This window comes from Xyrauchen texanus, chromosome 7, assembly GCF_025860055.1.
Source record: "Xyrauchen texanus isolate HMW12.3.18 chromosome 7, RBS_HiC_50CHRs, whole genome shotgun sequence".
NCBI classification, from domain to species: domain Eukaryota; kingdom Metazoa; phylum Chordata; class Actinopteri; order Cypriniformes; family Catostomidae; genus Xyrauchen; species Xyrauchen texanus.
The window spans coordinates 40,736,793-40,758,731 of NC_068282.1; the positions used below are offsets into that span (position 1 = coordinate 40,736,793).

Here is a 21,939-nt window from a genome sequence, read left to right on the forward strand (position 1 = left end):
ATGTTCTCTTTAGACTGCAAGAGTGTACAAGAAATATTATGAGAAGTGTACAGTTGGTTCTGATGTGTGTCAATAGATCTGTCCCAAATTATGTCTTAAGCCCTTCCCCCAATCCACACTTTGATGACATAGTGCCACATAGGCCTTTCACAAATGGTACCAACTGAACATTTAAAGGGGTCATGAGGTGCTATTTGTATAATTTTATTATCTTCCCTGAGGTTCCCTTTTTTGCACATAAACAGTCACAATTAGTAATATATGATCATTTTCCACCCTGGTTTTGGTCCTCTGTCTGAAATACTCGGTTTTAGCCTAAAGCACCTCCTCAAAAACGTCCAACGTAAACACCCAATTTTCTGATTAGCTAACATCATGCAGCCCCTCATATTCAGCAAACTCAATCGGAGGAACATAATAAAACAAAATTGCAGGATTTACACATAAACACATACAACACATTGCATTTGAAAATATTAAACTGTTTATTTCAAGCACAACTGTTAACACAGGGCAACATAAACTATCAAACAGTCATGACATTTGAAATATTCATAAATGAAATGGTTTACTTATGTTTATTGAAGTGTTTTTAACTGCCCCATCCTTTAATAACAGTTCTTTTGCAAAGCTTGAATTGTATTATGATAGTTCACAAACAATTGACACTGACATGAGCTGAAACACATCATAGCCCAAAGAATGGTGAAATTACGCACACACATACTGAAGGTGCACTGAGGTGCACCTAGCCGGAAACGCACCGAAATTGTAAAAGACGTCCTATGTTTATATACACCAACAATTAAAAAATAACGCAGATGGGTGAAAGAATACATCCATGATTTGTTTGAGCTAAAATAACACAGGCAGCAGAATCGCTTCTCCTTTTCAGAGTTGTATCTTGACACCACATCTTTTAAAAGAGGCATGAGATATGTATCAAGCAGTCAATGATGACTGTCTAGTGCATGAATATATTCAAAAATAGTACAGATGGGTCCCCTTTGGTGTTATGTTTGGAATAGTTAGCCACACAAGGCCTGCTCTCTTAACCTGCGCAGCAGTGGGCGGGGCCAAGGATGCAATGATGCATGTTGTGGGATGTGTAAATACAAATTACCAATGTTTTGTGACGTCAAGAACAGACGGATTTCAAAATGAGACATTTCAGCAGGGTGGCAACTGACAACTATATATGCTCTTTTTAGACTGGGGAGGATGTTTTGAGTTATGAAATTTACAGTATGTTTTTTTTATTGTACAGATACCTCATATGTCTACATATCAAGGACAATTTGATTCTCCATTTCATGACCCCTTTAAATTGCAATGAAATTACCATTTCAGATGTATCAAATTATGATCAATATATATCGATATATAATTAGATTGTACAGCAGAAAATAGTTCCAAAGGAAGCCAATGCATCAAGCAACTCTGCTCTCTGCACTGCTCTCTTACTCTGGATGTAAACTAGTGGTGTTTTGTTTTGTTTTGTTTTTGTGAATGAATCAGTGTTTTTGAATGAGAACGAGTGATCTTAAATTAAATGAAACGTTCTCATTCATTTCCATTGTCTTGGTAGTGTTTTCAACTAATCAGTTAAGTCAGTGATTCACTAAAAGATGCAAATTTTTGGCCACTTACTTTTGTTAAGTGTCACAGTGTATAAGCGTTCCAGTTGGAAATATAGGGATTATTTATTGAGCTGAAAAACAGTGTTTTAGAAAGTAACTTAAAAGTAAAATACTTAGTAATGTAATTCCTTTTACGATTAAGTAATTTAATTATAATAAAAATAATTAGTAATTTGTAATTGATTACTATATTTGAGTAATTTTCCCAACATTGACCACAAGTCCACATCACGTCCGCCATTTGTGACAAGGCCATATTTTAAAGTTTTTGTGCTTTCAGTGTATTGTGAACCTCTGTCGTAATATCCTAATTTGATTTACATTAAAATAATTACATTTGAGTACAGTTATAAGTGGATGTTGTTTTTATCTACAAAGTCTATGACCATAAATCTTAGAACTTAAATATGTAAAAATGATTTTTTTTTTTCTTAGAACTTCTACATTTCTAATCCTTTATCTTAATTGGTAAAGTGTGGCATGAGCAATGCCAAGGTCATGGGTTTGATTTCCAGACATCACACATACTGATTAAGAAAAATGTATTCCCTGAATACACTCTAATTCGATTTGGATCAAAGCATATGCCAAATGCGTAAATGTACATTTAAAAAAAGATATTCCTCCCTATCTTTTTTTTCTTTGCAGTTCTTTTTTACATTTTGACTTAAAGTATGGACAAAAGACTGCAACATCAAACATGTTATCGGAACATATCTGACTAGAGTGACTCACAGAAAGAGCTTAATTCAACTGTCAACAATTAGGCACCAACATAAATTATTACTCTAGTTAATCAATTAAACCTCACTTTGGCATTTGTAGCACAGCAGACTTTTGGCAGGCACAGTTTACATCCTTTTCCTTATCGTGTGCACACAACTACAATCCCGTTCATTTAGTTTACAATCGCTCTTTCTCTTCCATTCACATTTTTTCCCTCAAACAAATTCATTACATTCACACTTTCAAAGACAGAAACACAAACACATTACATTTACAGTACATTCACACTTAAATACACAAACACACACAGCTCTCAATATTTCTACAAAAGCAGGCCTCACTTACCTGCAGTTTTAAAATGCTAAAGAGATGGGCAATTATTTGCCCATCACGTTTATCCGCTCTTGAAAATGTTATTTTAAACGTGCTGGTGGAATGGACCACTCTGTTCTTTTCACATGTGTGTAATGAAATAATGACTTCTGTCCACAGAATGGGGCCTTGGCATGAGTTTAAGCCACTGTGGGCATGCGATAAAACACACTTTCTCTCTCTTTCTTTCTTTCTTTCTCTCTCACCCACACAAACACACACCATCTCTTTATCTCTCAAATATGGTTTCTAAACAACATCCAACTTTGTAAAGAGAGTTTTAGAGAAGTTTCATATATCATATAATAATTCTAATGATACTGAACCTTCTGCAAATATAAAAGCAGAACATTATGTATACATTAATAAATGTTGCATTGTTTTCATCATATTTACTTAACTAATAAAATTACTTAAACTGTGAGAAATATTTCAAACCACAGTACTTGGATAAAACAAAAAGTACACCACCAAATCAAATGGCTGATGCACAACCTAGAAAAACAGCAAAAATGGCAACAATTAATAATATAGGAGCAAGTGGCTTAGATTGCTATTGTACCTGAGAAGGATCTATGTATTACTGAATATAAAAAAAAGAAAATGCTGTAAAAGACAAGGACTTGTGTACAAGACAAAAATTGTCTCATGTTGTTCCTTAACACATTTACTGTAAAGTATAAAACATTCTGTCAGATTACATTAAATCATGTTTTAATAAATATGTAGCCAAATCATTTCTTCACTGTATTTGTTCTGTTATTGCATTATATTTATAAAATACAAGCAAAATATTGCACGAGCAATACTCTAATGAAATTAGTGGGCTAAATTCAGTCACACTCGACTTTCTTCCAAATAACGCACATTTTATTCATAATATTATAAATACAGGCCTATAGTTCCTGCACATTTTAGTTTTTCTGTGTGAAATGGCTAATAAAAATACAAAACGATTATGTGGTCACCTCACCAAGGTGAATTGGTTTAGTCTTGACTTTTTTTTTTTTTTTGCATTTTTAACAATTTAATTCATTTATTGAAACACAAAAAAAATAAACCAAAAATATTTATAAATTCAAATTGCACTTCAAACGAAACGAAAATATAAGCAAAATAACAAAACGGTAAACAGTAACAAAAACCATATACCAAATCCAAACATTATATCCACTTTTATTTATTTATTTATTTATTTATTTTTTTATTATTATTAAGGAACAATACACAGGACAATAGGTACAGAGAACATTACAAATACTGTAACCTGTTCAACAACAATTAAATGTACAGTGTACAGACCAGAGGATAAAAACAAATCAATTAATATAATTATAGAAGGGGAAAATTAAAAATTATGCAGTTCCTTCAAGAGATGAAATGTTCTTGTAGCCTTCATGTTTTGCATGTTCTCTATTGTTTTGTAATATGATTTAAAGTCCAGATGAAATGCCTTAAAACAAGGTTGTGAATTAGACCATTTACATTTGTGAATATGGTATTTTCCGAGGATAATAAACAGTTGAATAACAAAAATTTATTTTTTGGACAAACCACAAAAATCAAAGTATAACATGACATCAAAAATATTGATTCTGATGTTTACATTCAATTTTGTGATTATATATTCTTCCAAATCAGACCAAAATTTTTTTGTGTACATACAGTGATAAAATAAATGAAAAATAGTCTCCTTATTAGATTGGCAAAAAACACAAGACTCTTCGAAGTTTATTTTAAATCTTCTTAACGTATCTTTAACAGGATAAATTTGATGTAAAATTTTAAATGAAACTTCTTTTACTTTATTATTAATACAGTATTTATGAATAGTAGTATTTGCCTTTTTCCAATTTAAATCACCCATGGTTGAACACCAAAAAAACTTTGCAGCAGGTGGAACCGAGCACGAAATTTGATTTCTAATGTATTTATTGGTGCATTTTTTCTTTGTAATGTCTGTATCCCCAATAAAAACTCTATTAAATTCAACACTAATATCTGTGAATGATATGTGTTTTAGAATTTGAAGTGAACCTGTAGGGATTGCATCAAATACAACTGCGTATTCTTTTGGTGTCACTGGGAAGTTAAAATTTTGAAGAAATTCTGAATATGACATGAGCAAACCATCTTTGTTCAGTAACTGTCCTACCAACAGAATTCCTCTATCAAACCATGGCCGACAAAACAGAGACTTCCTTTTATAAAGGATTTCTTTGTTATTCCAAATTAAGTATCTATGTGGACTAAAGTTGTGTTTATAAATCAATATCCAAGATAGAAGGGCTTGTTTGTGGAAATCAGCTAATTTCAAGGGAATTTTATCAATAGAAAAATTACATTTCAGTAGAAAATGTATGCCACCAAGACTATTGAACAAATATGATGGAAAAGCATTCCAGAAGCTGTCAGGGCTTTTCAAGAATTCTATAATCCATTTAATTTTAAAAGTATTGTTTATAGTATGAAAATCCAACACTTCCAGACCACCTTGGTCTCTACATCCTGTGATAACATCTTTTTTGAGATAATGGGGTTTTTCCTCCAGATATAATCATACAGTATTTTATCCAATTCTTTAATTGTATTTTTTGGGATATCCAGCGATAAGGCAACATATACGGAGCGTGATATACTTTCTGCCTTTGAAATTAAGACCCTGCCAAATAGAGACAAGTCTCTCATTAACCATGAATTTAGTTTAGATTGTATTTTTTTAACAATTGGATCAAAATTTAACTTATGACGTTCCTCTATATTTTTACAAAGTACAATTCCAAGATATGTCACTTTTTCATTAATTGGTATTCCATCAAGACTGGCCAGATTGCAATTTTTTGAGGGGGAACAAAACTGATTTATTAATGTTCATTACCAATCCTGATACCTCACTAAATGTTTTGATACTATTTACTGCAGTCCCAATTTGGTTACGGTCACTTAAAAAGATGGCTGTGTCATCTGCAAGTTACCAACAGCATTAATTCCTAAAAAGGGAGACATTTTTATGTGTGTAGCCATTGTCTGAGAAACTAAGAGAAACAAAAATGGAGACACCGGGCAGCCTTGTCTAATACCACGTGATATACTAAATCTTTCTGATGTGCCTGTTTTCAATTTAACAGAACTAGAACACCCATTATATAAGGTTTGAATTGCCTTTTGAAAATAGTTACCAAAGCCAAAAAAGGAAATAGATTTTAATATAAATTTATGCTCGATGGTGTCAAAAGCTTTATAAAAGTCAATAAATAGTATGAAGCTATCATTCGGAAGGAGGTCGCTGTAATCTATCATGTCTAAAATTAAACATATGTTATTGCTTTTGTATCTATTGGGCATAAAGCCAGAAAATTTAAGAAAAATAACTTTGCATCATTGTTAAGTAAACTAATGGGTCTCCAGTTTTCAATGTGCAATTTATCCTTATTTGGTTTGGGAATTAAAGTAATCACGCCCTGTTTCAACGTTGGAGAAAGTTCACCTTTTTCAATGGCCTCTTCAAACACAGATAACAGGAAAGGAGAAAGTTTGTCATTAAATACTTTATAAAATTCTCCTGTTAGGCCATCATTCCCGGGTGTTTTATTGTTTTTTAAAAGTTTAACACAATCCACCAATTCAGGTAAGGAAATTCTTCCCTCACAAATCTCTCTAAATACTTCATTTATTTTCTTAGCATTTGTGGAGATGTTATTTAAAAAAGAATCTATGCCAGAACCTGTGGAAGTGGACGAGTATAAGTCCTGATAAAAGCTAGCAACATGTTTTGAAATTACCTTATGATTATTAGTAATACTTCCATTAACTGACAAATTACTTATTGTATTATATTCAGCATTTCTCCTTTCTAATCCAAAAAAGTACTTTGTATTTTTCTCTCCTTTTTCCATCCATCTACATCTAGATCTAACAAAGGTGCCTTTAGTTTTTTCTATGTATATGTCGTCTAGTTTACTTTGTAATAAAATCAGATTTTCTTTCTCATGTTCATTAAGATTACCGCTAGATTTTATTTGTAAATTTAATATTGCTTTAATGACTTGTGATTCATTTTCTCTTTTTTGCTTTGCTAAATACTTCCCTTTTATAATAGCCATCTTGCAAATTTCAAATTTTGTTAGTTCCCAATTTTGTCCATAGTTACCAGAATTACAGGCTTGTTTCCAAAATTTTTCAATGATTCTACTAATTTCTAATTTAAAATCTATTGTTAAGTAATGAATTGTTAAGTTTCCAGTAACTGGAAGTATTATTCTGAGAACAACAATTGCTCAAGTAAATTTTAATAAGTATAAGTTTATGGTCAGTTAACACATCTGGTTCTATCATCACATCTTTGATCTTATCTTCAAGGTCATTAGAGATGAGCCAAAAATCTATGCGTGACTGCAAAGACAGACTTCTATTGCTCCAAGTATACATTCGCTGCGATTTGTTCCTTTCACGCCAAACATCCATAAGTCCTAGACGCAAACATGTATTTTTAAGTTCACAATTTATGTTTGCAGGTTTTGGAGGCCATCTATCCAAGTTATCATCAAATACTGTATTAAAATCACCTCCCCATAAAACCTTAGCTTCTGAAAATTTCAAATTAAGTCGACAGATTCTATCCTCCACATTTTTAAAGAGAGTCCGATTTCTAATTGTGTCATTGGTGGCATAAATATTAACCATTATGAATTGTTTCTGCTCCAACTCACATACTAAAATAATTAATCTTCCTGAAACATCTTTTTCACTATGTAGAATTTGACCCTTAAAGTTTCCTTTTAAAATAGCCACGCCTGCTGATCGATTATTACCATTCGAAAACCATATTTCACTCCCCCATTGGCTCTTCCAAAAAGATTCATCTTCTGCACATGCATGAGTTTCTTGAATAAAATAAAAGTCTGCATTTTTAGCTCTGCAGTACAAAAAAAAAGCTTTCCTTCTAAGTAAATCTCTTAAACCTCTGGCATTGACAGAACAAACATAAAGAGACATCAATGAGAGAAAAACAAAAACAAATGACTAGCTTAACTTTAGTTTAACTTTAGTGTTTTCTATAGGCAACAATCTTCTTGCATAACTAAATACAACTTTTGCATAAACCATCCTCTTTTCACATTTGGGTTAAATAAACTTCACACTTTGGAGTTTTTTATCAAACTCTAAAGTCCCCGTAAAGCGTTCCTTTATCACGATAAAAGGATAAAGCTGAGAAACTTTATAAACAAAATGTAAACATTACCATATCTAACTACCTGTTATACAGTACATCTAGGTTGAACGTATTTCTCTGCCATCGATGAACGCTCTCGCCCCGCTGAAATAAGCGGCTTTGCCTTCTTTCCTCGCTCGGTCCACCGCGGGCCACAGTCGACTCCTTGCTTCCTTGTCTGCGGCTGTGAGATCCTCCTTGAAGCGTAAGCTTTGAGTCATGAGAAAAGGACTCTGCTTGGCATGTTTCCAAATTAGATCCCTCGCCGTTCTTGAAGTAAATCTGATGATGATCGGCCGTGGATTCCCCCGCTGATCCTCCCCGGCTCTGAGTCGGTGTGCGATGTCCACCGCCATCGTCACTACGTTTCTCTGCTCCTCTGGGACCACGGCTCTGCAGACCTCCTTCACTCTCTCTTTCACATCTTCCGATGAGTTTTCCGCCACCCCTTGAAGTCGCAGGCACCACCTGCGCCTGTATCGTTCCTGGTCGTTCATCCGCTGGTCCAATTCTGCAGCTTTTTTCTTCAGTTCCATATTTTCTTTTTTCAAACTTTCGTTTTCTTTTTTCAGACCCATAACATCAGAATGAATTGAGTTTAGACTTTCACAAACGCTCTCAATTTCTTTGGAGTTGTTCTTTATCATTGTTTCCAGGTGGTCTGCTCGGTTGTTGATTTTTTCTGAAATAATCTGTATAATGTTGTTCTGGACTTCTATTAAACTTGGCTTTGAAGCTGCGGCTGGTTCAACATTCTTCGTTTTTTTTTGGCGCAGGGGTCTTACTTGGTGTACAAGGAGAAGATTCACATCTTCCTCCAGCTTTACAGGCGTATGAATGAATATCCTCATGTTTTCGCTTTTCTTTAGCATGGTCCACTTCCATCCCTTCCAGCGCTCAGAGCCTGCCGAAATTAGCATAGGCAGGCTATATAATGGGCACCCCGTCATGCGAGTTCCTTTAGGTTCAATCGACTGAAGCGAACTGACCAAGCACAAGCACGGCAGCTTACGCAATACTCGTTCCCTCCTCTCAGGGAACCGAGGTTACGCTAGTAACCGAGTCGTTCCCTATCGAGAGGTCTCTCCTATTGCGTAAGTAGCTTACGCTATGGGAACACCATGTAAAATGCCGTGCGTGCTGACTTTGCTCTATAAAACCAGAGGCAGGTGCTTGAGCTTTAAAGCAAAGTGATTATTCCCCGAGCCGGCCAACGGCGAGCTATATACTGGGATATTACAGAGCGACCTTGCCTAAGGCGGGGCGCTCTTTGTACAAACACAAGCACACATCTTATGTACTGAGCTTTTTATGTACTGGTACGCATAATAAATCCTCTAAGTCGGTCAGAGACGGACCTTATAAGGGAGGAGGTGATGCCCAGCATACACACACTCTATTCCATTCTATAGTCAGGCTGATAGAATGTTGGAATGCAATGAGGGGACCTGTAGGTTATAAAACCTGATAAATGTCGAAGGCGAGGCCCAGCCTGCCGCCGCACAAATACCTTCAATGGGTATCCCACTCGACCACGCCCACGAGGAGGCCATGCTCCTCGTAGAGTGAGCTCTGATGCCTAAGGGGCATTGAAGGCCCTTGGCTTCATAAGCCAGTGCTATAGCATCCACTATCCAGCGCGATATTCTTTGCTTTGAGACAGCGAGACCCTTAGTTCGGCCACCAAAGCATACGAATAATTGTTCCGTTCACTGAAGGGTGTAGAGAGCACTTTAGGAATATACCCGTGCTTTGGCCTAAGGACAACTCTGCAGTCGTTAGGTCCAAATTCCAGGCAAGCAGCGCTTGATGACAGCGCGTGCAGGTCGCCCACTCTTTTAACTGAAGCGAGCGCCAGCAAGAGCGCGGTTTTGAGCGAGAGCTGCTTAAGGTGCACGGTTCGGAGAGGTTCGAACGGGGCACCCTTGAGTGCGTCCAGGACCGTGGCCAGGTCCCAGATCGGCACCGAAGGTGGGCGAGGAGGGTTCATCCTCCTAGCGCCTCTTAGGAAACGAACGATCAGATCGTTTTTCCCTAATGAATGTCCTTTATCAGAATTGTGTGACGCCGCTATGGCAGCCACATAGACTTTGAGCATGGAGGGTGTGCGGCCCGCCTCCAGCAGCTCCTGCAAAAAGGCGAGTACACTTGGTATCTCGCACGTTTTGGGGTTCAAACTCTTGGTATCACACCAGTCACTGAACACTTTCCACTTTCGGGCATACAATCGCCTCGTAGAGGGCGCTCGCGCCTCAGTAATGGTTCTCAAAACTCTACTGGGGAGGTTCTCGGGAACCCGTTGAGGGGCCATGCATGGAGGGCCCACAGATCGGGGCGGGGATGAAGAATTATCCCGCTGGCCTGTCCGAGGAGGTTTTGCCTCAGAGGAATCGGCCATGGGGCAGATTGCATCATCTGTATCAGTTCTGGAAACCACGTCTGGTTTTTCCAGAGTGGGGCTACCAGGAGCACTGCACATTTCACCTCCCTGATCCGACTGATGACCTGAGGTAGCATCGCGATCGGGGGAAAAGAATACAAGGGGCGGCTCGGCCAAACTTGGGCGAGCGCTTCCGTGCTTTTTGAGAAGAAGAGAGGGCAGTGCGCGTTTTCCTTGGAGGCGAAGAGGTCGACCTCTGCCTCGCCAAAGGTTTGCCATAACCACTGAACCGTCAGAGGGTGGAGAGACCATTCTCCTGGGAGAACCTTGTCTCTGGATAGCATGTCCGCTCCTTGGTTCAGGACACCTGGCACGTGCGCTGCCCTTAGCGAGTGCAGGTGGTGTTGTGACCATAGGATGAGCTCCCTGGCCATAGAGTGCAGGGAGCTCGACCTGAGTCCACCTTGGCGATTTATATACGTTTTTTAGGTACGGAAGCAGGGCTCTGAGAGCCAAGGCGACCGCTTTCATTTCCAGACAGTTTATGTGTAGGCGCTTTTCTGGGTTTGACCAAAACCCGGAGACAGGCCTGCCCTCGTAAAGGGCCCCCCATCCTATTTTGGAGGCATCTGTCATGATAATTTTTCTCCGCGTACTCACGCCCAGACTCACGCCGGTTTGATACCAGTTGATGGCTTTCCAGGGCGTCAGGGCTTTTATACAGCCATGATTCGCTCTGATCAAAAAGTGGCCCGAGCGCCACGCGTGAGTGGGGACACGGCTCTTGAGCCAGCGCTGGAGAGGACGCATGTGCAACAATCCTAGCTGGAGTACAGCTGATGCCGAGGCCATGAGACCGAGCATTCTTTGAAATCGTTTGACGGGGGCGTGCGTGCCCATTCTGAACGATGTTGCAAGGTGTCGAATAGAGAGCGCGCGCTCTGATGAGAGGCGCGCTGTCATCTGCACTGAGTCTAGCACTATTCCCAGAAAAGAGATATTCTGGCTGGGGGATAGCACGCTCTTTGCAAAATTGATTCTCAGACCCAGGCATTCTAGATGGCTGATAATCCAAGATCTGTGCGTCATTAACTGGTCCTCTGATTGTGCTATGATTAGCCAATCGTCGAGGTAATTCAGTATTCGCACTCCCCGCTGTCTCAGGGGGGAAAGTGCCGCATCCATACATTTCGTGAATGTACGGGGGCCAATGATAGGCCGAATGGTAGTACTGTGTACTGGTATGACTGTCCCTCGAAAGCGAATCTCAGAAAGGGCCTGTGATGAGGCGCTATCGGAATGTGAACGTAAGCGTCTTTCAAATCCACTGATAGAAACCAATCCCCGGGGCGAACTTGCGCGAGGATATGTTTTGTTGTTAACATTCTGAACGAGCGAATCATTAAAGCTTTGTTCAGATGTCTGAGATCCAGGATGGGTCGAAGGCCACCGTCCTTTTTTGGGACGAGAAAATAGCGGCTGTAAAAACCCGCCTCGCTCAAAGAGGGAGGAACAGTTTCTATAGCGCCCTTCTCTATCAGTTTGAGCACCTCGGTGCGTAGAACATGTGACACATCTTTTCTCACTTTCGTCTCGACCACCGCTGAAAAGCGGGGTGGTCTGCGAGCGAACTGAAGTGAGTATCCGTGTTTTATTATGTTCAAAACCCATTTCGGCATGTCAGGGATTTTTTCCCAGGCTTCTGCTCGCACAGATATGGGCTGAATGCTGGCTGGGGGCGTGTTGCAGTGAAGTATGGGCCCCACCGGCAAATCACTTTGTGCTAACACAGAGTCTACGGCTCTCAGAGGCGCAGGTGCGCGCTGAGCAGCCGTATTGAGTGCCGAGTGCAGGGGTGCGTGTGAGAGTACAGGCACGTGCGCTATCTCCGAGATGCTCACAGCATGAGTCGGAGAGATGCTTGAAACTGTATGAACAGTGTTTTGGGGTGGGGGTGCATACATCATAATAGGCACGCGCGCCACATTCATAAAGCTTTCCGCATTTAGCGGGGAGTTTCTTTGCTCGCGCATTGCATCTGTGATGCTTGCGGCATGAAATAGAGAGCTGTTTGAAACTGTATGGGTAGCTGTGTGTAGGGGTGCGTGCAGTACAGCAGGCACGCGCGCTACACTTATAGTATTTCCCGTTTTTACTGGGGAAGTGTTTATAACTGTGGGAACAGTGCTTGTGTGTAGTGGTGCATACATGACAATAGGCACACGATCTACATTTTTGGGACATCCAGCCTGAACTGGGGAGGTATTTGGCACTATTTGGACAGTATTGATATGTGGGAATGCGCACTTTAGTGTGGACATGTGAACCCTTAGTGACACAGGCAGAAAATGACTCTTTTCGTGATTTCTGTGTGTCGCCGTAAAAACGCCGTTTGATTGCAGGTGAGCGAGTTTTATGACTGGCCCATTGACTGCTGTATAGACATTTCCAGCCGCCTGTAAGGGGACTGGGTAATGTTTTAGATGTTTGAGAGAGAGCGGTCTGGCTTTTGCGAGACACGTACTCTCTCTTTTTATTCCTGTTGCTATGAAGACTTTCGAGGCTCCGTGTTCAGAGTGATTCTGGGCTGAGGACCTCGTTGCTCGTGCGGCTTTCTTCGGCCAGCGGAAAACGAGCGGCGGCGAGCGTCCTTTTCAGGTCTGCTCTTCGGCTGGGAGACGGGCGGCTCTGCCCTGGCTCGCTGCTGGGGCGGTTTCTGAGACGAGCTGGAGCGCTTGGGCAGGAAGTGATGCATAGCTTGCGAATCCTTCCGAGCCTCAGTGAAGCGCTCAGTGAATTCTCTCACCGCCGGTCCAAACAGGCCGCTTGGAGTGACAGGCGCGTCAAGAAATGGTGCCTTATCCGCGTCCTTCATCTCCGTTAGCGTTAGCCACAGATGGCGCTCAAGGACGGTCAAATTAGCCATGGCCCGGCCAATGGATTGGGCGGTGGCCTTTGTGGCTCACAGGGCTACGTCCGTAGTGCTGCGCAGGTCCTTGAAAGCCTCGGGTTCAGGTCCAGACTCGTCCATGGTGCGGAGGAGTTTGGCCTGAAAAACTTGTAGGACCGCCATTGAATGCAGCGCTGGCGCAGCTTGGCCGGCGGCGGCGTATGCGCGACCGGCGAGAGCTGAGGTGGTTCTGCAGGGCTTCGAGGGATGAGAAGCTCTGGCCTTCCATCCAGCGGTGGAGGGTGGGCATAGATGGTTGGCCACGGTCTCCTCGAGGGGCGGAGTTGCCTCGTAGCCTCTTTCTCTCGCGCCGTCCACTGAGGAGAGCGAGGAAGAAGAAGAAGGCTTTAGGCGAGCAGAGTGCGGGGCTTTCCACGACTTTGTGAGCTCGTCGTGGACCTCAGGGAAGAAAGGAGAGGGTCTCTGTCGGGGGGCCTGCCGGCGCCCCTGCAGGAACCACTCGTCCAGCCGGCTGCGGGCGGGTTCTTCCGGGGAAGACCAGTCGAGCCCGAGGTCTTCCATGGCTTTTGACAGGATACGGACGATTTCCGAGTCCATGCTGGCCAGTCGTCGGATGCAGCATCAAGAGAGAGGCTGTCATCCTTTCCATCGTCGTCCCCCTGATGTGCCGAACGAGACGAGACCCACCGCTTTGTTGGAGGGGTGCAGGTCCGCTCTCGTGAAACGGACTGGCGGCAGGGAGATTTCTGGTAGCGGTGATGCACGCGGGGACTGGGCCGGCATGACGTCACCGAAGTCGGCGTGCTCTGGCAGCCTCTGTGAGTGGCGCTTTTTCTTGCGCGGCTCGAACGGAGGTGGCAGCACGGTGGAAGCCGGCTCGTTTGTGGTGAAAACGGCAAAGCGAGCGCGCAGCTTGGCGAGGCCCAAGGAGTCGCATTCGGGGCATCCGCCCTGAATGAGTGCAGCTTCTGCGTGGTCCAGACCCAGGCAGCGAGTGCAGATGATGTGCCGATCTCCGTCGTGAAGAGGGCCTCTGCACGAGGCGCAGGCTGAAGGCATTTGAAACAACGCCTTGGAAAATTACTCTTTTACTTTTAAAAGCGTCGCGGGGGCGAGCGCTTGCAGTAAAGGATATGCGATGCGCGCCGGATGGCGTAGCAGAAGGCTTCTAAGGCGGCTGAAGGCGCCGGCGTCCTCTTAGCAGTCCCGCTGTAAGCTTGTCAACGGCGGCGAAAGACTCCAACAATCCGGAGGATCCAGCGAAGAGAAGGTCTTCGCTGAAGGAGATTAAATCTAAAGGAACTCGCATGATGGGGTGCCCATTATATAGCCTGCCTATGCTAAATTCGGCAGGCTCTGAGCGCGCGAACGCGAGGCGCGCACCCATTGATAATAGATCAATTGATAAGAGATAATAGAAATCTACATATTTAATCTGGTACTGATTACAAAATACACAGCTAAAATTGTAATCAGTACAGTTAACTTTTAGATGACACTTTTTAGGTAATCAGTCTGATTACTTATTGCATCGTATTTAGACTTTGCAAACGTCATGATACTTCATGACTCCATGCTTAATATCAGCAGATAAGCCTCAGACTTTGGTACATACTTACTAAAAGTCCATGTCTGTGTTGATCTGTGTGAGGAGAGCCTGTCTGTGCAGCTCCTGTGCCTGATCAGATGCTCTGTTGACGAGGTGCTGTAAGAGGAGACTCTGAGCTCTCTGATGGAGCTCCATACTGCCCTCTGCTGACTTCACAGATGACTGCACGACACACAATCACATAAAACTACAGGGTGTTTTAAATGGATGTTTTTGCTCCCAAAGATTTTAAACAATAGGACACAAAGATTTCATTTAAAATAGGTGCCAGTGGTAACACAGGATGTAGAGTGATATGCTCGTATATTTGTGTTCTTAGTGCTGTCCTAATATCAGTTAGTAATTTGGATCCCTTGCATGGTGTTAGAATAATCCTTTGCACATTATGACGCTTTAGAAACCGCAGCATCTGTCAGATATACACAATAGTGAGCACATCTATTCACAGACTTTATATTCAATACCAGGCAAAAGTTTGGACACACTTAACTGAATCTATGTTTCTCATGATCTTACAAATTTGTAAATCTCAAGACTTATGCTTTAAGAGATAGTTTACCCCAAAATGTGTAATTCTCTTATCATTTACTCACCCTCATGCCATCCAAGATGTGTATGACTTTTGTTTTTCTGCTGAACACAAATTAAGATTTATAGAAGAGTATCTCAGCTCTGTAGGACCATAAAATTCAAGTGAATGGTGGCCAGAACTTTGAAGGTCCAAAAATCATATAAAGGCAGCATAAAAGTAATCCATATAACACCAGTGGTTAAATCCATATCTTTTAAAAGCTGTGGGTGAGAAACAAATTCATATTTAAGTCTTTTTTTATACTATAAATCTCCACTGTCAAGTTCACATTTTTTGTTTTCAATATTTGTGCTTATCGCCACCTACTGGGCAGGGAGGATAATTTATAGTAAAAAAGGACTTAAAGGAGTTGTTCACCCAAAAATGAAAATCCCAGATGCCATCCCAGATGTGACTTTCTTCTGCAGAACACAAATTAAGATTTTTAGAAGAATAATTCAGCTCTGTACAATAGGTCCATACAATGCAAGAGAATGGGTGCCAAAATGTTGATGCTCCAAAAAGCACAAAGGCAGTATAATAGTAATCCATTAGATTTCAGTAGATAAATTCATATCTCCAGAAGTGATATGATAGGTATGGGTGATAAACAGATCAATATTTAAGGTCAATGTTTTCTAAAAAAGTCCTCTCCCTCCCTTGAGCTTCAAAATGTTGGCAATCATTCACTTGCATTGTGTAGACCAAAAGAGCTGAGACATTCTTCTAAAAATCTTAATTGTTTGCTGCTGAAGAAAGCTGTATACATCCAGGATGGCATGAGTAAATGATGAGAGAACTTTCATTTTTGGGTGAAATATTTTAAACATAGATCTATTTCTCACCCACACTTATCATATTGCTTCTGAAGCCATGGATTTAACCACTGGAGTTGTGTTGATTACTTTTATCCTGCCTTTATGTGCTTTTTGAAGCTTTAAAGTTCTGGCCAAAATTCACTTGCACTTTTTGGTCCTACAGAGCTGAGATATTCTTCTAAAAATCTTAATTTGTGTTCAGCAGAAGAAAATTCCACACTCCTGTGATGGAACACGGGTGAGTAAATAATGAGAATAAAAATTTTTGGACGAACTATCCCTTTAAAGGCTTGAAATTTGTTTTGTTCTCAGAAACTGTGCTTATTTATTAATTTCATAAAAAACTATTATTTAAAAAATGTTATGGATGATTTAGACTGGATAGTAAAGGAAAAGTAGCAAACAAGTGCAAACATTTTCATATATTTCATAATTTTGAAGACGGCTCTAAATGTGGAAAATAGCAGGTGTGTCCAAACTGGTTGGTGTGACCAAAATGTGCCACTTTAACCTCAACATGAAAGGTGTTGCAGATAACAACATGGTAGTGTGATTTTATGAATTTGATTGCAAGAAAGTGGGAGGTGAGCACACTAAACATTGAAAAAATTGTTTAAGAACAGAGGTTAGAAACAATAAGGAAAATATAAGAAATCATAAGATGAAATGTCTACATAAAATGTGAGTTTTTAAATATTTCTTGTTTCTTTGTACCCTAAAAGATGTCACATCATGGTGAGGCAAATGCATGTGTGAAAATCACAAACTTGGTACAAATTTGGACATGTCTTTGCAAAGACAGACTTTTCATATATAATGGCATGTATTGGCTTGTGCTACTAAAGGTCAGCGTCAAAGGTGAAATGTAAACTTTGACAGTCCCACCAGGACTTCGTAGCACTTTTTCATGATTATTGCAGCCCAAGGGAACTAAACATACTGCAGCTTTGCTCAAAAAAGCTGAGCCTTCACTCCATAGGATTCAATGCATTAGGCAATGCTAACGCGAGTCATGTGAAAGGGCCTTTAGTTCTACACCCACAGCTCTCTGCAAAGTGACAGCAGCTTTGTGTTTTTTCAGAATGTATTTGTGTTGCTGGAAGTTTAGTCTCTCTTTGTGTCCTCTCCACACTCTCTGAATCAGCATGGCTGCTGCCGCCTCCAACTCCTCCAAGTATCTCTCCACCTGGGCTGGGAGAGGTGGACATTTACAGCTTTAACTACTTTGCACACTTATTTCCCTTTTACCTCAGGGTTTTGTGTGAAATTGTGCATGTGCAGGTAGTATCTCCATAAGATGAAGCTGACGTTGGTGGAACTGCAGACATACTTGATGACGTAACTCCTCTTCTACACGTTGTCTCTCAGCATGTTCCTATTGCCACCTCCGCTTACATGGTTAATCAGATGCAAGAAAGAAAAGATGAATCTCAATTCAGTATGCAAATAGGTGTAAGAAAAAAATAGACCCACTTTATATTACATGTCTTTGGCTACATGTACTTAAGCATTTGATAATATGTACTTATAAGAGCAATGGACATATTTGTTTTTGCATTGAACTTACATTTAAAATACCTGCAATTAATTACATCTGTAGTTACACTGTTTACCTAAACCCTAACCTTACCCCTAAACCTACCCATACCATAACTTCAATAGATGCAAATGTGAATCTAGTGAGAATCTTGCACAATATGTTGTTACACAATAATTACTTTGTATTGGATGTATTTTAATGTTAGTACATAGTAGATAAAGACTCCTAATATAAAGTGGGACCAAAAAGACTGTCATCATACTCATTTGACATTTGGCTACTATATATAGAAGGAAAGTAGACATATTCGAGCATGGGGAGGATCATCATTTCCTTACCTAAAGCTGTGCTGTAATGTGCCAACAGCTCTGGCTAGTTTCTGAAGTCTTTTCCTGGTTTGATGGGCTTTCCAGGCGGCCTGGTTTATACGTGCTGCTCTCTCCCTCTCCTCAGAGGACTCCTTAAAATTATGCTGAGTAAATAAATTAATAATGAAGAATATAAATACAAGTAAACAACTAAATTTAAGAGAAGACATATCATGGGGAAAAGGATGTGTCTTCCTCTTTTGAAATAAAAAGCAATTAATATAGTCTGTAGATAATATTCTAAAATTCACAATCCAAAAATCACACCCCAGCCCACCAATTACAAAACAGGTTATTCAGAAATTGTCTTGGTAGTCATGTCATCTACAGGTATGTAGAGCATTAACATATGACATTATATTAAATGAATATTTTGGGTTTAGTACAAGTTTAGCTCAATTGACAGCATTTGTAGCGTAATTTAGATTACCATTTGTTTGGTTTTTTTTGCCAGAATTTGTCCCTCCCTTTTCTTAATTTTTAAAAAATTTTTTAACTGAGTTACAGTGAGGCACTTGGAGGTGAATTGGACCAATCCATAAACATTAAAATACTCACTGTTTTAAAAGTATAGCCATATGACGTAAACAATATGCATGTTATTATGATTTAGAGTAATAAAATCACTTACTAACCTTTTCTGAGTAAAGTTGCCATGATGTAATGCTGCAAACCATATAATCCCAGTAAATGACTGTAAAAATGACGATTTTAACAACTTTACAGATCAAATAATACAGAAATGTGTGCTTTTATAAAATAAAATGCATCAAATTTCTGCCTTTAAACCCACCAAAAACTGGCCCCATTCACTTCCATTGTAAGTGCCTCACAATAAACCAGATTTTTGCTTTTTTTAAAGAAAAGGAGGGGCTAGTCAAAATTATTTTTTGTGACAATCAACATAATTGCGCCACAAATGCTGTTGATTGAACTTAACTTGTATTGAACCTGGAATATTCCTTTAATGGACCAAAATATGAAGAAAAATAAAGTCTCAAAAGTTGTCGCATAAGTGCATAAATGTACATTTGTAAAGAAGGGTACAAAAGCAATTAGCAAAAATTTAAAAAACGTTACCGCACTAATGCAATTATGTCTGGTGGCTAGTATCAGGTCTGTATGTGTAATTCCAACCCCAACCCCGCTCCATTTGAAACAATTTAAAGACTTGCCAAATGTATTTCAGCTGTAGGCTGATTTAGAATGATTTTAATATTTCAAATAAACAAGAAATAGGTCAGAAGTAATCTAAAAGCAATCAAATTAGATTACCTTACAAATGTTATCCAAGAGATTGTGTTACGGACTACAATTTTAGTTATGTAATTTGTCATCTGTACTAGATTACAATTCATGTGCACTTTACTCGTAAATACAATCATTCTGACATGACTTGAATGCTCCATGAAGCTAGAAGAACATTCATTTAAGTGACTGAAATATATGCAGATTCAGGTCTCTTTTCCATTCGTCCATTTATGCATAGTTCATTCAGGTATAGTCATAAAACCACCCAAAACAAAGATAAACAATGATAATAAAAATTTTCAAAGTTTAAATTGAATAAAAAAATAAAGACAGGTAAAATATCCATAAATTACACACACAAAATCACATTTAAAATAAAAATACACAGCAAACTTTTAAGTACAAATTGTCATTTATTTAAACAAGCTTTTAAAGTCCTCTGCAGACTTGCTAAGCTGACATCTAGTGCTGCTAGGCCTTCCCTGAAACTCTGCTCATCATGCATGTTAAACGTAGACCAGGAGTTTATACTCCAATCAGATACTAAAGACTTAACATCACAAGAGGAGAAGGTGTTCCCCACACTGAGTGCCGCCCAGTGTATGCTGACTGAATACCCTTCTCCTTAGGCACCGACGGGCTTTCTGGGATTGCATCTTGTGATCATCCAGGCCATTGTTTTTCTGATTTAATTGCAAGGCCACACCATGATTATCTGAAAGCAAATCTCGGCTCTGAGTGTGGAGCACATCTGAGATGCCAAGCTTTTCAAAAGCACGTCCCAGATATTTCAGCCCTAACGGCCCATCCAAATCTTCTCTTTGACACTTGGCTGTTATCAGCCCATTACACTGAAAGTGAGGTTTACTTTGAGCAACCCCAGTGGAAAGCTGGTCCATTGGCATCTCTCTTAAAGGGGCAAAAGTTGTTCTTTTCTGTGGTAATAACTGTGTCACATTCTCATCTATGATTTCTAGGGTTGGCTCATGTATATCCCTGACTTTTGGTGAACAGACTTAGTATCTGATAATATAAAGCTTTCTTTTCCAACATCAGACTGTCCAGAGGAAGCTGGTTGTATTGTCTGGGACCTCACATGGACTCTTTGGAGAGGAGAGGCCGGTCCAATCCCATCTAGGGTCTGAAGATAGGTCTTTACAGAGTCTGAAAGTTGGTCTAATACAGCAGTACCTCTCTGTGCATTTTCATGCAAAACGAGAGCACTCTTTGTAAGCTGAAAATTTGGTTGACACAAATCTGAATGTGGAGAATGTTTGGCAATGTCTTTTGACTGCGTTCTCTGCAGATTCCCGTTCATGAAAGAACCAGCAGAGGTAAAACCCACCAGTATCTGACCCACATCTTCGTTCACATGATATATTTTTCGAATTACATTTGAAGATATAATTTTATTGAGATCGAGTTGACTTACCTGATGACCTCCTGCAGTCTGCTGATTTCTGCTTCCCTCTGCTGGAGACTCAGAGGGAAGCAATGTAAACTCCAACACACCCTTGGAGTTTACATTGGCAGCTCTATATTTCCATGAATACATCATTCAACTCTGCAAGAATATGTAATGTGAAAATCACACGCAACATTAAAGGGATAGATCACCCAAAAATGTAAGTTCTCTCATCATTTAATCGCCCTCATGCCATCCCAAATGTGTATGACTTTCTAGCTTCTGCAGAACACATTAAGATTTTTAGAAGAATATCTAATCTCTATAGACCCATACAATGAAAGGGAATAGTGGTGAGAACTTTGAAGGTCCAAAAAGCACATAAAGGTAATCCACCAGTGGTTAAATCCATATCTACTCATACAGTCTCCTCCAGGTCTGTAAGTCCATACAATGCAAGTGAACGGTTGCCAAAATGTTGATGAAATGTTGAACACAAGAAGAATGTGAAGGTGAAACAAAGTGGAGATTGACTGAGCAGAGAGGAGAATTTAGTCAAATGTAACAAATTTTGACTGATCTGCTTCTCACCCACACCAAATCAAATCACTTCAGAAGACATTGAATTAACCACTGGAGCCATATGGATTGCCTTTATACTGACCCGTGTAATTTTTGGAGCTTCAAAATTTTGGCACCCATTCACTTGCATTGTATGGACCAAAAGAGCTGAGAAATGATTTTCAAAATCTTCATTTGTGTTCTCCTGAAGAAAGAAAGTCATACGCATCTAGGATGGCAAATCGGGGAGTAAATGATGAGAGATTTTAAATTTGGGTTTTAAATTGGGTGAACTATTCTTTAAATAAAGAGGCCTAAAAGTATTTATAATTTTAACATCAATACATTTGTAGTTATGAATATTTTATAAAAAGACATCGTATCTTGTAACATGTGACAAATGCTATAATGATATGTCTTAAAGGAATAGTTCACCTAAAAATTTAAATTCTGTCATCGTGTACTCATCCTCATATCACTCCAAACTCATTATGAATAATTTCTCATTTGCGGAACACAAAAGAAAATGTAATCATTGGATGAATTCCACTTATTAAAGTGAGGTTCAATTTAAT

At 39.8% G+C, this 21,939-nt stretch overlaps 1 pseudogene; it reads right to left on the bottom strand.

The window, feature by feature from the left end:
- Positions 1-19,807: 19,807 nt before the first annotated feature.
- On the bottom strand, positions 19,808-20,953 carry LOC127646117 (coiled-coil domain-containing protein 14-like; annotated as a pseudogene).
- Between the last annotated feature and the right edge of the window lie 986 nt (positions 20,954-21,939).